This window comes from Musa acuminata, chromosome BXJ2-1, assembly GCF_036884655.1.
Source record: "Musa acuminata AAA Group cultivar baxijiao chromosome BXJ2-1, Cavendish_Baxijiao_AAA, whole genome shotgun sequence".
NCBI classification, from domain to species: domain Eukaryota; kingdom Viridiplantae; phylum Streptophyta; class Magnoliopsida; order Zingiberales; family Musaceae; genus Musa; species Musa acuminata.
In genome coordinates, this window is record NC_088338.1 from 27,686,629 (window position 1) to 27,699,685 (window position 13,057).

At 55.0% G+C, this 13,057-nt stretch overlaps 19 non-coding genes and 4 pseudogenes across 19 annotated transcripts; all 23 read left to right on the forward strand.

The window, feature by feature from the left end:
* The first annotated feature begins 208 nt into the window (after positions 1–208).
* Positions 209–327, forward strand: LOC135601604 (5S ribosomal RNA). Its single transcript, XR_010483894.1, has one exon. It is a non-coding gene; the product is annotated as a 5S ribosomal RNA (ribosomal RNA).
* A 350-nt stretch (positions 328–677) lies between these two features.
* On the forward strand, positions 678–796 carry LOC135604300 (5S ribosomal RNA; annotated as a pseudogene).
* A 351-nt stretch (positions 797–1,147) lies between these two features.
* LOC135603470 (5S ribosomal RNA) lies at positions 1,148–1,266 on the forward strand (annotated as a pseudogene).
* A 350-nt stretch (positions 1,267–1,616) lies between these two features.
* Positions 1,617–1,735, forward strand: LOC135600391 (5S ribosomal RNA). Its single transcript, XR_010482714.1, has one exon. It is a non-coding gene; the product is annotated as a 5S ribosomal RNA (ribosomal RNA).
* A 350-nt stretch (positions 1,736–2,085) lies between these two features.
* LOC135600392 (5S ribosomal RNA) lies at positions 2,086–2,204 on the forward strand. The gene has a single exon (XR_010482715.1). It is a non-coding gene; the product is annotated as a 5S ribosomal RNA (ribosomal RNA).
* Positions 2,205–2,554: 350 nt separating this feature from the next.
* LOC135601021 (5S ribosomal RNA) lies at positions 2,555–2,673 on the forward strand. Its single transcript, XR_010483327.1, has one exon. It is a non-coding gene; the product is annotated as a 5S ribosomal RNA (ribosomal RNA).
* Positions 2,674–3,023: 350 nt separating this feature from the next.
* Positions 3,024–3,142, forward strand: LOC135600557 (5S ribosomal RNA). The gene has a single exon (XR_010482876.1). It is a non-coding gene; the product is annotated as a 5S ribosomal RNA (ribosomal RNA).
* Positions 3,143–3,492: 350 nt separating this feature from the next.
* On the forward strand, positions 3,493–3,611 carry LOC135600659 (5S ribosomal RNA). Its single transcript, XR_010482976.1, has one exon. It is a non-coding gene; the product is annotated as a 5S ribosomal RNA (ribosomal RNA).
* Positions 3,612–3,961: 350 nt separating this feature from the next.
* LOC135599676 (5S ribosomal RNA) lies at positions 3,962–4,080 on the forward strand. Its single transcript, XR_010482022.1, has one exon. It is a non-coding gene; the product is annotated as a 5S ribosomal RNA (ribosomal RNA).
* A 350-nt stretch (positions 4,081–4,430) lies between these two features.
* On the forward strand, positions 4,431–4,549 carry LOC135600507 (5S ribosomal RNA). Its single transcript, XR_010482828.1, has one exon. It is a non-coding gene; the product is annotated as a 5S ribosomal RNA (ribosomal RNA).
* Positions 4,550–4,899: 350 nt separating this feature from the next.
* On the forward strand, positions 4,900–5,018 carry LOC135599796 (5S ribosomal RNA). Its single transcript, XR_010482139.1, has one exon. It is a non-coding gene; the product is annotated as a 5S ribosomal RNA (ribosomal RNA).
* Positions 5,019–5,368: 350 nt separating this feature from the next.
* On the forward strand, positions 5,369–5,487 carry LOC135599822 (5S ribosomal RNA). The gene has a single exon (XR_010482165.1). It is a non-coding gene; the product is annotated as a 5S ribosomal RNA (ribosomal RNA).
* A 350-nt stretch (positions 5,488–5,837) lies between these two features.
* LOC135602848 (5S ribosomal RNA) lies at positions 5,838–5,956 on the forward strand (annotated as a pseudogene).
* Positions 5,957–6,882: 926 nt separating this feature from the next.
* LOC135600543 (5S ribosomal RNA) lies at positions 6,883–7,001 on the forward strand. The gene has a single exon (XR_010482863.1). It is a non-coding gene; the product is annotated as a 5S ribosomal RNA (ribosomal RNA).
* A 567-nt stretch (positions 7,002–7,568) lies between these two features.
* On the forward strand, positions 7,569–7,687 carry LOC135600327 (5S ribosomal RNA). Its single transcript, XR_010482650.1, has one exon. It is a non-coding gene; the product is annotated as a 5S ribosomal RNA (ribosomal RNA).
* Positions 7,688–8,037: 350 nt separating this feature from the next.
* On the forward strand, positions 8,038–8,156 carry LOC135600544 (5S ribosomal RNA). Its single transcript, XR_010482864.1, has one exon. It is a non-coding gene; the product is annotated as a 5S ribosomal RNA (ribosomal RNA).
* Positions 8,157–8,723: 567 nt separating this feature from the next.
* Positions 8,724–8,842, forward strand: LOC135600338 (5S ribosomal RNA). Its single transcript, XR_010482661.1, has one exon. It is a non-coding gene; the product is annotated as a 5S ribosomal RNA (ribosomal RNA).
* A 350-nt stretch (positions 8,843–9,192) lies between these two features.
* LOC135600545 (5S ribosomal RNA) lies at positions 9,193–9,311 on the forward strand. The gene has a single exon (XR_010482865.1). It is a non-coding gene; the product is annotated as a 5S ribosomal RNA (ribosomal RNA).
* A 567-nt stretch (positions 9,312–9,878) lies between these two features.
* LOC135600349 (5S ribosomal RNA) lies at positions 9,879–9,997 on the forward strand. The gene has a single exon (XR_010482672.1). It is a non-coding gene; the product is annotated as a 5S ribosomal RNA (ribosomal RNA).
* Positions 9,998–10,347: 350 nt separating this feature from the next.
* Positions 10,348–10,466, forward strand: LOC135602136 (5S ribosomal RNA; annotated as a pseudogene).
* Positions 10,467–11,250: 784 nt separating this feature from the next.
* LOC135600033 (5S ribosomal RNA) lies at positions 11,251–11,369 on the forward strand. Its single transcript, XR_010482367.1, has one exon. It is a non-coding gene; the product is annotated as a 5S ribosomal RNA (ribosomal RNA).
* Positions 11,370–11,719: 350 nt separating this feature from the next.
* Positions 11,720–11,838, forward strand: LOC135601221 (5S ribosomal RNA). The gene has a single exon (XR_010483521.1). It is a non-coding gene; the product is annotated as a 5S ribosomal RNA (ribosomal RNA).
* A 784-nt stretch (positions 11,839–12,622) lies between these two features.
* LOC135599933 (5S ribosomal RNA) lies at positions 12,623–12,741 on the forward strand. Its single transcript, XR_010482271.1, has one exon. It is a non-coding gene; the product is annotated as a 5S ribosomal RNA (ribosomal RNA).
* Positions 12,742–13,057: the final 316 nt, after the last annotated feature.

The window sequence follows — 13,057 nt, forward strand, 5'->3', positions numbered from 1 at the left end:
CGAGATCGTTCTAGAAATTGCCGATGGTTTCAGTACGCGCTTGCCGTGACCGATACGTAGTCGTCGGGCTAGGGCTCGGAGAGAGCTTGCAATAGGGATTTCGTGAACGTTCGAGAAAGCACCGATGGTTTCGTGACGGGCAAGAGGCTGCGGCTGTTGATACGCCGACCGCGACGTGCACATAGGCGAGGGACGAAGCACGTGAAACGGGTGCGATAATGCTAGCACTAAATCACCGGATCCCATCAAAACTCTGAAGTTAAGCGTGCTTGGGGCAGAGTAGTACTAGGATGGGTGACCCCTTGGGAAGTCCTCGTGTTGCACTCCTTTTTGCATCCCGGGATACGAAACATCTCCCGTAGAGCTCCGAGACGATTGTTTTGGGGCTGGAAATTTGCTGTGACCGCTATGCAGTCAGTATCGAGGGGCTCGGAGAGAGCTTTCCGGATTAGGGTCGCAATAGCGATTCCGAGATCGTTCTAGAAAGTGCTGATGTTTTCGGCACGTGCTTGCCGTGATCGATACGCAGTCGTCGGGCTAGGGCTCGGAGAGAGATTGCAATAGGGATTACATGAACGTTCGAGAAAGCGCCGACGGTTTCGTGACGGGCAAGAGGCTCCGGACGTTGATGCGCCGACCGCGACGTGCACATAGGCGAGGGACGAAGCTCGCGAAACGTGTGCGATAATGGCAGCACTAAATCACCGGATACCATCAAAACACCGAAGTTAAGCTTTCTTGGGCCAGAGTAGTACTACGATGGGTGACCCCCTGGGAAGTCCTCGTGTTGCACTCCTTCTTGCATCCCGGGATACGAAACATCTCCCGTTGAGCTCCGAGACGTTTGTTTTGGGGGCTGGAAATTTGCTTTGACCGCTACGCAGTCAGTATCGAGGGGCTCAGAGAGAGCTTTCCGGATTGGGGTCGCAATAGCGATTCCGAGATCATTCTAGAAAGTGCCGATGTTTTCGGCACGCGCTTGCCGTGATCGATACGCAGTCGTCGGGCTAGGGCTCGGAGAGAGCTTGCAATAGGGATTTCGTGAACGTTCGAGAAAGCGACGACGGTTTCGTGACGGGCAATAGGCTCCGGAAGTTGATTCGCCGACCGCGATGTGCACATAGGCGAGGGACGAAGAACGCAAAACGGGTGCGATAATGCCAGCACTAAATCACCAGATCCCATCAAAACACCGAAGTTAAGCGTGCTTGGTCCAGAGTAATACTACGATGGGTAACCCCCTGGGAAGTCCTCGTGTTGCACTCCTTTTTGCATCCCGGGATACGAAACATCTCCCGTAGAGCTCCGAGACGATTGTTTTGGGGCTGGAAATTTGCTGTGACCGCTACGCTGTCAGTATCGAGGGGCTCGGAGAGAGCTTTCCGGATTGGGGTCGCAATAGCGATTCCGAGATCGTTCTAGAAAGTGCCGATGGTTTCGGCACGTGCTTGCCGTGACCGATACGCAGTGGTAGGGCTAGGGCTCGGAGAGATCTCGCAATAAGGATTTCGTGAACGTTCGAGAAAGCGCCGACAGTTTCGTGACGGGCAAGAGGCTCCGGACGTTGATACGCCGACCGCGACGTGCACATAGGCGAGGGACGAAGCACGCGAAACGGGTGCGATAATGCCAGCACTAAATCATCGGATCCCATCAAAACTCCGAAGTTAAGCGTGCTTGGGCCAGAGTAGTACTAGGATGGGTGACCCCTTGGGAAGTCCTCGTGTTGCACTACTTTTTGCATCCCGGGATACGAAACATCTCCCGTAGAGCTCCGAGACGATTGTTTTGGGGCTGGAAATTTGCTGTGACCGCTACGCTGTCAGTATCGAGGGGCTCGGAGAGAGCTTTCCGGATTGGGGTCGCAATAGCGATTCCGAGATCGTTCTAGAAAGTGCCGATGGTTTCGGCACGTGCTTGCCGTGACCGATACGCAGTGGTAGGGCTAGGGCTCGGAGAGATCTCGCAATAAGGATTTCGTGAACGTTCGAGAAAGCGCCGACAGTTTCGTGACGGGCAAGAGGCTCCGGACGTTGATACGCCGACCGCGACGTGCACATAGGCGAGGGACGAAGCACGCGAAACGGGTGCGATAATGCCAGCACTAAATCATCGGATCCCATCAAAACTCCGAAGTTAAGCGTGCTTGGGCCAGAGTAGTACTAGGATGGGTGACCCCTTGGGAAGTCCTCGTGTTGCACTACTTTTTGCATCCCGGGATACGAAACATCTCCCGTAGAGCTCCGAGACGATTGTTTTGGGGCTGGAAATTTGCTGTGACCGCTACGCTGTTAGTATCGAGGGGCTCGGAGAGAGCTTTCCGGATTGGGGTCGCAATAGCGATTCCGAGATCGTTTTAGAAAGTGCCGATGGTTTCGGCACGTGCTTGCCGTGACCGATACGCAATGGTAGGGCTAGGGCTCGGAGAGATCTCGCAATAAGGATTTCGTGACCGTTCGAGAAAGCGCCGACAGTTTCGTGACGGGCAAGAGGCTCCGGACGTTGATACGCCGACCGCGACGTGCACATAGGCGAGGGACGAAGCACGCGAAACGGGTGCGATAATGCCAGCACTAAATCATCGGATCCCATCAAAACTCTGAAGTTAAGCGTGCTTGGGCCAGAGTAGTACTAGGATGGGTGACCCCTTGGGAAGTCCTCGTGTTGCACTACTTTTTGCATCCCGGGATACGAAACATCTCCCGTAGAGCTCCGAGACGATTGTTTTGGGGCTGGAAATTTGCTGTGACCGCTACGCTGTCAGTATCGAGGGGCTCGGAGAGAGCTTTCCGGATTGGGGTCGCAATAGCGATTCCGAGATCGTTCTAGAAAGTGCCGATGGTTTCGGCACGTGCTTGCCGTGACCGATACGCAGTGGTAGGGCTAGGGCTCGGAGAGATCTCGCAATAAGGATTTCGTGAACGTTCGAGAAAGCGCCGACAGTTTCGTGACGGGCAAGAGGCTCCGGACGTTGATACGCCGACCGCGACGTGCACATAGGCGAGGGACGAAGCACGCGAAACGGGTGCGATAATGCCAGCACTAAATCATCGGATCCCATCAAAACTCCGAAGTTAAGCGTGCTTGGGCCAGAGTAGTACTAGGATGGGTGACCCCTTGAGAAGTCCTCGTGTTGCACTACTTTTTGCATCCCGGGATACGAAACATCTCCCGTAGAGCTCCGAGACGATTGTTTTGGGGCTGGAAATTTGCTGTGACCGCTACGCTGTTAGTATCGAGGGGCTCGGAGAGAGCTTTCCGGATTGGGGTCGCAATAGCGATTCCGAGATCGTTTTAGAAAGTGCCGATGGTTTCGGCACGTACTTGCCGTGACCGATACGCAGTGGTAGGGCTAGGGCTCGGAGAGATCTCGCAATAAGGATTTCGTGACCGTTCGAGAAAGCGCCGACAGTTTCGTGACGGGCAAGAGGCTCCGGACGTTGATACGCCGACCGCGACGTGCACATAGGCGAGGGACGAAGCACGCGAAACGGGTGCGATAATGCCAGCACTAAATCATCGGATCCCATCAAAACTCCGAAGTTAAGCGTGCTTGAGCCAGAGTAGTACTAGGATGGGTGACCCCTTGGGAAGTCCTCGTGTTGCACTCCTTTTTGCATCCCGGGATACGAAACATCTCCCGTAGAGCTCCGAGACGATTGTTTTGGGGCTGGAAATTTGCTGTGACCGCTACGCAGTCAGTATCGAGGGGCTCGGAGAGAGCTTTCCGGATTTGGGTCGCAATAGCGATTCCGAGATCGTTCTAAAAAGTGCTGATGGTTTCGGCACGCGTTTGCCGTGACCGATACGCAGTCGTCGGGCTAGGGCTCGGAGAGAGCTTGCAATAGGTATTTCGTGAACGTTCGAGAAAGCGACGACGGTTTCGTGACGGGCAAGAGGCTCCGGACGTTGATATGCCGACCGCGACGTGCACATAGGCGAGGGACGAAGCACGCGAAACGGGTGCGATAATGCCAGCACTAAATCACCGGATCCCATCAAAACTCCGAAGTTATGCGTGCTTGGGCTAGAGTAGTACTAGGATGGGTGACCCCCTGGGAAGTCCTCGTGTTGCACTCCTTTTTGCATCCCGGGATATGAAACATCTCCCGTAGAGCTCCGAGACGATTGTTTTGGGGCTGGAAATTTGCTGTGACCGCTACGCAGTCAGTATCGAGGGGCTCGGAGAGAGCTTTCTGGATTGGGGTCGCAATAGCGATTCCGAGATCGTTCTAGAAAGTGCCGATGTTTTCGGCACGTGCTTGCCGTGATCGATACGCAGTCGTTGGGCTAGGGCTCGGAGAGAGGTTGCAATAGGGATTTCGTGAACGTTCGAGAAAGCGCCGACGGTTTCGTGACGGGCAAGAGGCTCCGGACGTTGATGCGCCGACCGCGACGTGCACATAGGCGAGGGACGAAGCTCGCGAAACGTGTGCGATAATGCCAGCACTAAATCACTGGATCCCATCAAAACTCCGAAGTTATGCGTGCTTGGGCCAGAGTAGTACTAGGATGGGTGACCCCCTGGGAAGTCCTCGTGTTGCACTCCTTTTTGCATCCCGGGATACGAAACATCTCCCGTAGAGCTCCGAGACGATTGTTTTGGGGCTGGAAATTTGCTGTGACCGCTACGCAGTCAGTATCGAGGGGCTCGGAGAGAGCTTTCCGGATTGGGGTCGCAATAGCGATTCCGAGATCGTTCTAAAAAGTGCTGATGGTTTCGGCACGCGCTTGCCGTGACTGATACGCAGTCGTCGGGCTAGGGCTCGGAGAGAGCTTGCAATAGGGATTTCGTGAACGTTCGAGAAAGCGACGACGGTTTCGTGACGGGCAAGAGACTCCGGACGTTGATATGCCGACCGCGACGTGCACATAGGCGAGGGACGAAGCACGCGAAACGGGTGCGATAATGCCAGCACTAAATCACCGGATCCCATCAAAACTCCGAAGTTATGCGTGCTTGGGCCAGAGTAGTACTAGGATGGGTGACCCCCTGGGAAGTCCTCGTGTTGCACTCCTTTTTGCATCCCGGGATACGAAACATCTTCCGTAGAGCTCCGAGACGATTGTTTTGGGCCTGGAAATTTGCTGTGACCGCTACGCAGTCAGTATCGAGGGGCTCGGAGAGAGCTTTCTGAATTGGGGTCGCAATAGCGATTCCTAGATCGTTCTAGAAAGTGCCGATGGTTTCGGCACGCGCTTGCCGTGACAGATACGTAGTCGTCGGGCTAGGGCTCCGAGAGAGCTTGCAATAGGGATTTCGTGAATGTTCGAGAAAGCGCCGACGGTTTCGAGACGGGCAAGAGGCTCCGGACGTTGATACGCCGACCGCGACGTGCACATAGGCGACGGACGAAGCACGCGAAACGGGTGCGATAATGCCAGCAATAAATCACCGGATCCCATCAAAACTCCGAAGTTAAGCGTGCTTGGGCCAGAGTAGTACTACGATGGGTGACCCCCTGGGAAGTCCTCGTGTTGCACTCCTTTTTGCATCCCGGGATACGAAACATCTCCCGTAGAGCTCCGAGATGATTGTTTTGGGGCTGGAAATTTGCTGTGACCACTACGCAGTCAGTATCGAGGGGCTCGGAGAGAGCTTTCCGGATTGGGGTCGCAATAGAGATTCCGAGATCGTTCTAAAAAGTGCCGATGGTTTCGGCACGCGCTTGCCGTGACCGATACGCAGTCGTCGGGCTAGGGCTCGGAGAGAGCTTGCAATAGGGATTTCATGAACGTTCGACAAAGCGATGACGGTTTCGTGACGGGCAAGAGGCTCCGGACGTTGATATGCCGACCGCGACGTGCACATAGGCGAGGGACGAAGCACGCCAAACGGGTGCGATAATGCCAACACTAAATTATCGGATCCCATCAAAACTTCGAAGTTAAGCGTGCTTGGGCCAGAGTAGTACTAGGATGGGTGACCACTTGGGAAGTCCTCGAGTTGCACTCCTTTTTGCATCCCGGGATACGAAACATCTCCCGTAGAGCTTCGAGACGATTGTTTTGGGGTTGGAAATTTCCTGTGACCGCTACGCAGTCAGTATCGAGGGGCTCGGAGAGAGCTTTCCGGATTGGGGTCGCAATAGCGATTCCGAGATCGTTCTAGAAAGTGCCGATGTTTTCGGCACGTGCTTGCCGTGATCGATACGCAGTCGTCGGGCAAGGGCTCGGAGAGAGGTTGCAATAGGGATTTCTCCCGTAGAGCTCCGAGACGATTGTTTTGGGCCTGGAAACTCCGAAGTTAAGCGTGCTTGGGCCAGAGTAGTACTAGGATGGGTGACCACTTGGGAAGTCCTCGAGTTGCACTCCTTTTTGCATCCCGGGATACGAAACATCTCCCGTAGAGCTTCGAGACGATTGTTTTGGGGTTGGAAATTTGCTGTGACCGCTACGCAGTCAGTATCGATGGGCTCGGAGAGAGCTTTCCGGATTGGGGTCGCAATAGCGATTCCGAGATCGTTCTAGAAAGTGCCGATGTTTTCGGCACGTGCTTGCCGTGATCGATACGCAGTCGTCGGGCAAGGGCTCCGAGAGAGGTTGCAATAGGGATTTCTCCCGTAGAGCTCCGAGACGATTGTTTTGGGCCTGGAAATTTGCTGTGATCGCTACGCAGTCAGTATCGAGGGGCTCGGAGAGAGCTTTCCGGATTGGGGTCGCAATAGCGATTCCGAGATCGTTCTAAAAAGTGCCGATGGTTTCGGCACGCGCTTGCCGTGACCGATACGCAGTCGTCGGGCTAGGGCTCGGAGAGAGCTTGCAATAGGGATTTCGTGAACGTTCGAGAAAGCGACGACGGTTTCGTGACGGGCAAGAGGCTCCGGACGTTGATATGCCGACCGCGACGTGCACATAGGCGAGGGACGAAGCACGCGAAACGGGTGCGATAATGCCAGCACTAAATCACCGGATCCCATCAAAACTCCGAAGTTATGCGTGCTTGGGCCAGAGTAGTACTAGGATGGGTGACCACTTGGGAAGTCCTCGAGTTGCACTCCTTTTTGCATCCCGGGATACGAAACATCTCCCGTAGAGCTTCGAGACGATTGTTTTGGGGCTGGAAATTTGCTGTGACCGCTACGCAGTCAGTATCGAGGGGCTCGGAGAGAGCTTTCCGGATTGGGGTCGCAATAGCGATTCCGAGATCGTTCTAGAAAGTGCCGATGTTTTCGGCACGTGCTTGCCGTGATCGATACGCAGTCGTCGGGCAAGGGCTCGGAGAGAGGTTGCAATAGGGATTTCTCCCGTAGAGCTCCGAGACGATTGTTTTGGGCCTGGAAATTTGCTGTGACCGCTACACAGTCAGTATCGAGGGGCTCGGAGAGAGCTTTCCGGATTGGGGTCGCAATAGCGATTCCGAGATCGTTCTAGAAATTGCCGATGGTTTCGGTACGCGCTTGCCGTGACCGATACGCAGTCGTCGGGCTAGGGCTTGGAGAGAGCTTGCAATAGGGATTTCGTGAACATTCGAGAAAGCGCCGACAGTTTCGTGACGGGCAAGAGGCTGCGGCTGTTGATACGCCGACCGCGACGTGCACATAGGCGAGGGACGAAGCACAGGAAACGGGTGCGATAATGCCAGCACTAAATCACCGGATCCCATCAAAACTCCGAAGTTAAGCGTGCTTGGGCCAGAGTAGTACTAGGATGGGTGACCCCCTGGGAAGTCCTCGTGTTGCACTCCTTTTTGCATCCCGGGATACGAAACATCTCCCGTAGAGCTCCGAGACGATTGTTTTGGGGCTGGAAATTTGCTGTGACCGCTATGCGGTCAGTATCGAGGGGCTCGGAGAGAGCTTTCCGGATTGGGGTCGCAATAGCGATTCCGAGATCGTTCTAAAAAGTGCCGATGGTTTCGGCACGCGCTTGCCGTGACCGATACGCAGTCGTCGGGCTAGGGCTCGGAGAGAGCTTGCAATAGGGATTTCGTGAACGTTCGAGAAAGCGACGACGGTTTCGTGACGGGCAAGAGGCTCCGGACGTTGATATGCCGACCGCGACGTGCGCATAGGCGAGGGACGAAGCACGCGAAACGGGTGCGATAATGCCAGCACTAAATCACCGGATCCCATCAAAACTCCGAAGTTATGCGTGCTTGGGCCAGAGTAGTACTAGGATGGGTGACCACTTGGGAAGTCCTCGAGTTGCACTCCTTTTTGCATCCCGGGATACGAAACATCTCCCGTAGAGCTTCGAGACGATTGTTTTGGGGCTGGAAATTTGCTGTGACCGCTACGCAGTCAGTATCGAGGGGCTCGGAGAGAGCTTTCCGGATTGGGGTCGCAATAGCGATTCCGAGATCATTCTATAAAGTGCCGATGTTTTCGGCACGTGCTTGCCGTGATCGATACGCAGTCGTCGGGCAATGGCTCGGAGAGAGGTTGCAATAGGGATTTCTCCCGTAGAGCTCCGAGACGATTGTTTTGGGCCTGGAAATTTGCTGTGACCGCTACGCAGTCAGTATCGAGGGGCTCGGAGAGAGCTTTCCGGATTGGGGTCGCAATAGCGATTCCGAGATCGTTCTAGAAATTGCCGATGGTTTCGGTACGCGCTTGCCGTGACCGATACGCAGTCGTCGGGCTAGGGCTCGGAGAGAGCTTGCAATAGGGATTTCGTGAACATTCGAGAAAGCGCCGACAGTTTCGTGACGGGCAAGAGGCTGCGGCTGTTGATACGCCGACCGCGACGTGCACATAGGCGAGGGACGAAGCACGGGAAACGGGTGCGATAATGCCAGCACTAAATCACCGGATCCCATCAAAACTCCGAAGTTAAGCGTGCTTGGGCCAGAGTAGTACTAGGATGGGTGACCCCCTGGGAAGTCCTCGTGTTGCACTCCTTTTTGCATCCCGGGATACGAAACATCTCCCGTTGAGCTCCGAGACGATTGTTTTGGGGCTGGAAATTTGCTGTGACCGCTATGCGGTCAGTATCGAGGGGCTCGGAGAGAGCTTTCCGGATTGGGGTCGCAATAGCGATTGCGAGATCGTTCTAAAAAGTGCCGATGGTTTCGGCACGCGCTTGCCGTGACCGATACGCAGTCGTCGGGCTAGGGCTCGGAGAGAGCTTGCAATAGGGATTTCGTGAACGTTCGAGAAAGCGACGACGGTTTCGTGACGGGCAAGAGGCTCCGGACATTGATATGCCGACCGCGACGTGCACATAGGCGAGGGACGAAGCACGCGAAACGGGTGCGATAATGCCAGCACTAAATCACCGGATCCCATCAAAACTCCGAAGTTATGCGTGCTTGGGCCAGAGTAGTACTAGGATGGGTGACCACTTGGGAAGTCCTCGAGTTGCACTCCTTTTTGCATCCCGGGATACGAAACATCTCCCGTAGAGCTTCGAGACGATTGTTTTGGGGCTAGAAATTTGCTGTGACCGCTACGCAGTCAGTATCGAGGGGCTCGGAGAGAGCTTTCCGGATTGGGGTCGCAATAGCGATTCCGAGATCGTTCTAGAAAGTGCCGATGTTTTCGGCACGTGCTTGCCGTGATCGATACGCAGTCGTCGGGCAAGGGCTCGGAGAGAGGTTGCAATAGGGATTTCTCCCGTAGAGCTCCGAGACGATTGTTTTGGGCCTGGAAATTTGCTGTGACCGCTACGCAGTCAGTATCGAGGGGCTCGGAGAGAGCTTTCCGGATTGGGGTCGCAATAGCGATTCCGAGATCGTTCTAGAAATTGCCGATGGTTTCGGTACGCGCTTGCCGTGACCGATACGCAGTCGTCGGGCTAGGGCTCGAAGAGAGCTTGCAATAGGGATTTCGTGAACATTCGAGAAAGCGCCGACAGTTTCGTGACGGGCAAGAGGCTGCGGCTGTTGATACGCCGACCGCGACGTGCACATAGGCGAGGGACGAAGCACGGGAAACGGGTGCGATAATGCCAGCACTAAATCACCGGATCCCATCAAAACTCCGAAGTTAAGCGTGCTTGGGCCAGAGTAGTACTAGGATGGGTGACCCCCTGGGAAGTCCTCGTGTTGCACTCCTTTTTGCATCCCGGGATACGAAACATCTCCCGTAGAGCTCCGAGACGATTGTTTTGGGGCTGGAAATTTGCTGTGACAGCTACGCAGTCAGTATCGAGGGGCTCGGAGAGAGCTTTCCGGATTAGGGTCGCAATAGCGATTCCGAGATCGTTCTAAAAAGTGCCGATGGTTTCGGCACGCGCTTGCCGTGACCGATACGCAGTCGTCGGGCTAGGGCTCGGAGAGAGCTTGCAATAGGGATTTCGTGAACGTTCGAGAAAGCGACGACGGTTTCGTGACGGGCAAGAGGCTCCGGACGTTGATATGCCGACCGCGACGTGCACATAGGCGAGGGACGAAGCACGCGAAACGGGTGCGATAATGCCAGCACTAAATCACCGGATCCCATCAAAACTCCGAAGTTATGCGTGCTTGGGCCAGAGTAGTACTAGGATGGGTGAACACTTGGGAAGTCCTCGAGTTGCACTCCTTTTTGCATCCCGGGATACGAAACATCTCCCGTAGAGCTTCGAGACGATTGTTTTGGGGCTGAAAATTTGCTGTGACCGCTACGCAGTCAGTATCGAGGGGTTCGGAGAGAGCTTTCCGGATTGGGGTCGCAATAGCGATTCCGAGATCGTTCTAGAAAGTGCCGATGTTTTCGGCACGTGCTTGCCGTGATCGATACGCAGTCGTCGGGCAAGGGCTCGGAGAGAGGTTGCAATAGGGATTTCTCCCGTAGAGCTTCGAGACGATTGTTTTGGGGCTGGAAATTTGCTGTGACCGCTACGCAGTCAGTATCGAGGGGCTCGGAGAGAGCTTTCCGGATTGGGGTCGCAATAGCGATTCCGAGATCGTTCTAGAAAGTGCCGATGTTTTCGGCACGTGCTTGCCGTGATCGATACGCAGTCATCGGGCAAGGGCTCGGAGAGAGGTCGCAATAGGGATTTCTCCCATAGAGCTCCGAGACGATTGTTTTGGGCCTGGAAATTTGCTGTGACCGCTACGCAGTCAGTATCGAGGGGCTCGGAGAGAGCTTTCCGGATTGGGGTCGCAATAGCGATTCCGAGATCGTTCTAGATATTGCCGATGGTTTCGGTACGCGCTTGCAGTGACCGATACGCAGTCGTCGGGCTAGGGCTCGGAGAGAGCTTGCAATAGGGATTTCGTGAACGTTCGAGAAAGCGCCAACAGTTTCGTGACGGGCAAGAGGCTGCGGCTGTTGATACGCCGACCGCGACGTGCACATAGGCGAGGGACGAAGCACGGGAAACGAGTGCGATAATGCCAGCACTAAATCATCGGATCGCATCAAAACTCCGAAGTTAAGCGTGCTTGGGCCAGAGTAGTACTAGGATGGGTGACCCCCTGGGAAGTCCTCGTGTTGCACTCCTTTTTGCATCCCGGGATACGAAACATCTCCCGTAGAGCTCCGAGACGATTGTTTGGGGGCTGGAAATTTGCTGTGACCGCTACGCAGTCAGTATCGAGGGGCTCGGAGAGAGCTTTCCGGATTAGGGTCGCAATAGCGATTCCGAGATCGTTCTAAAAAGTGCCGATGGTTTCGGCACGCGCTTGCCGTGACCGATACGCAGTCGTCGGGCTAGGGCTCGGAGAGAGCTTGCAATAGGGATTTCGTGAACGTTCGAGAAAGCGACGACGGTTTCGTGACGGGCAAGAGGCTCCGGACGTCGATATGCCGACCGCGACGTGCACATAGGCGAGGGACGAAGCACGCCAAACGGGTGCGATAATGCCAGCACTAAATCACCGGATCCCATGAAAACTCCGAAGTTATGCGTGCTTGGGCCAGAGTAGTACTAGGATGGGTGACCACTTGGGAAGTCCTCGAGTTGCACTCCTTTTTGCATCCCGGGATACGAAACATCTCCCGTAGAGCTTCGAGACGATTGTTTTGGGGCTGAAAATTTGCTGTGACCGCTACGCAGTCAGTATCGAGGGGTTCGGAGAGAGCTTTCCGGATTGGGGTCGCAATAGCGATTCCGAGATCGTTCTAGAAAGTGCCGATGTTTTCGGCACGTGCTTGCCGTGATCGATACGCAGTCGTCGGGCAAGGGCTCGGAGAGAGGTTGCAATAGGGATTTCTCCCGTAGAGCTCCGAGACGATTGTTTTGGGCCTGGAAATTTGCTGTGACCGCTACGCAGTCAGTATCGAGGGGCTCGGAGAGAGCTTTCCGGATTGGGGTCGCAATAGCGATTCCGAGATCGTTCTAGAAAGTGCCGATGTTTTCGGCACGTGCTTGCCGTGATCGATACGCAGTCATCGGGCAAGGGCTCGGAGAGAGGTCGCAATAGGGATTTCTCCCATAGAGCTCCGAGACGATTGTTTTGGGCCTGGAAATTTGCTGTGACCGCTACGCAGTCAGTATCGAGGGGCTCGGAGAGAGCTTTCCGGATTGGGGTCGCAATAGCGATTCCGAGATCGTTCTAGAAATTGCCGATGGTTTCGGTACGCGCTTGCAGTGACCGATACGCAGTCGTCGGGCTAGGGCTCGGAGAGAGCTTGCAATAGGGATTTCGTGAACGTTCGAGAAAGCGCCAACAGTTTCGTGACGGGCAAGAGGCTGCGGCTGTTGATACGCCGACCGCGACGTGCACATAGGCGAGGGACGAAGCACGGGAAACGAGTGCGATAATGCCAGCACTAAATCATCGGATCGCATCAAAACTCCGAAGGTAAGCGTGCTTGGGCCAGAGTAGTACTAGGATGGGTGACCCCCTGGGAAGTCCTCGTGTTGCACTCCTTTTTGCATCCCGGGATACGAAACATCTCCCGTAGAGCTCCGAGACGATTGTTTTGGGGCTGGAAATTTGCTGTGACCGCTACGCTGTCAGTATCGAGGGGCTCGGAGAGAGCTTTCCGGATTAGGGTCGCAATAGCGATTCCGAGATCGTTCTAAAAAGTGCCGATGGTTTCGGCACGCGCTTGCCGTGACCGATACGCAGTCGTCGGGCTAGGGCTCGGAGAGAGCTTGCAATAGGGATTTCGTGAACGTTCGAGAAAGCGACGACGGTTTCGTGACGGGCAAGAGGCTCCGGACGTCGATATGCCGACCGCGA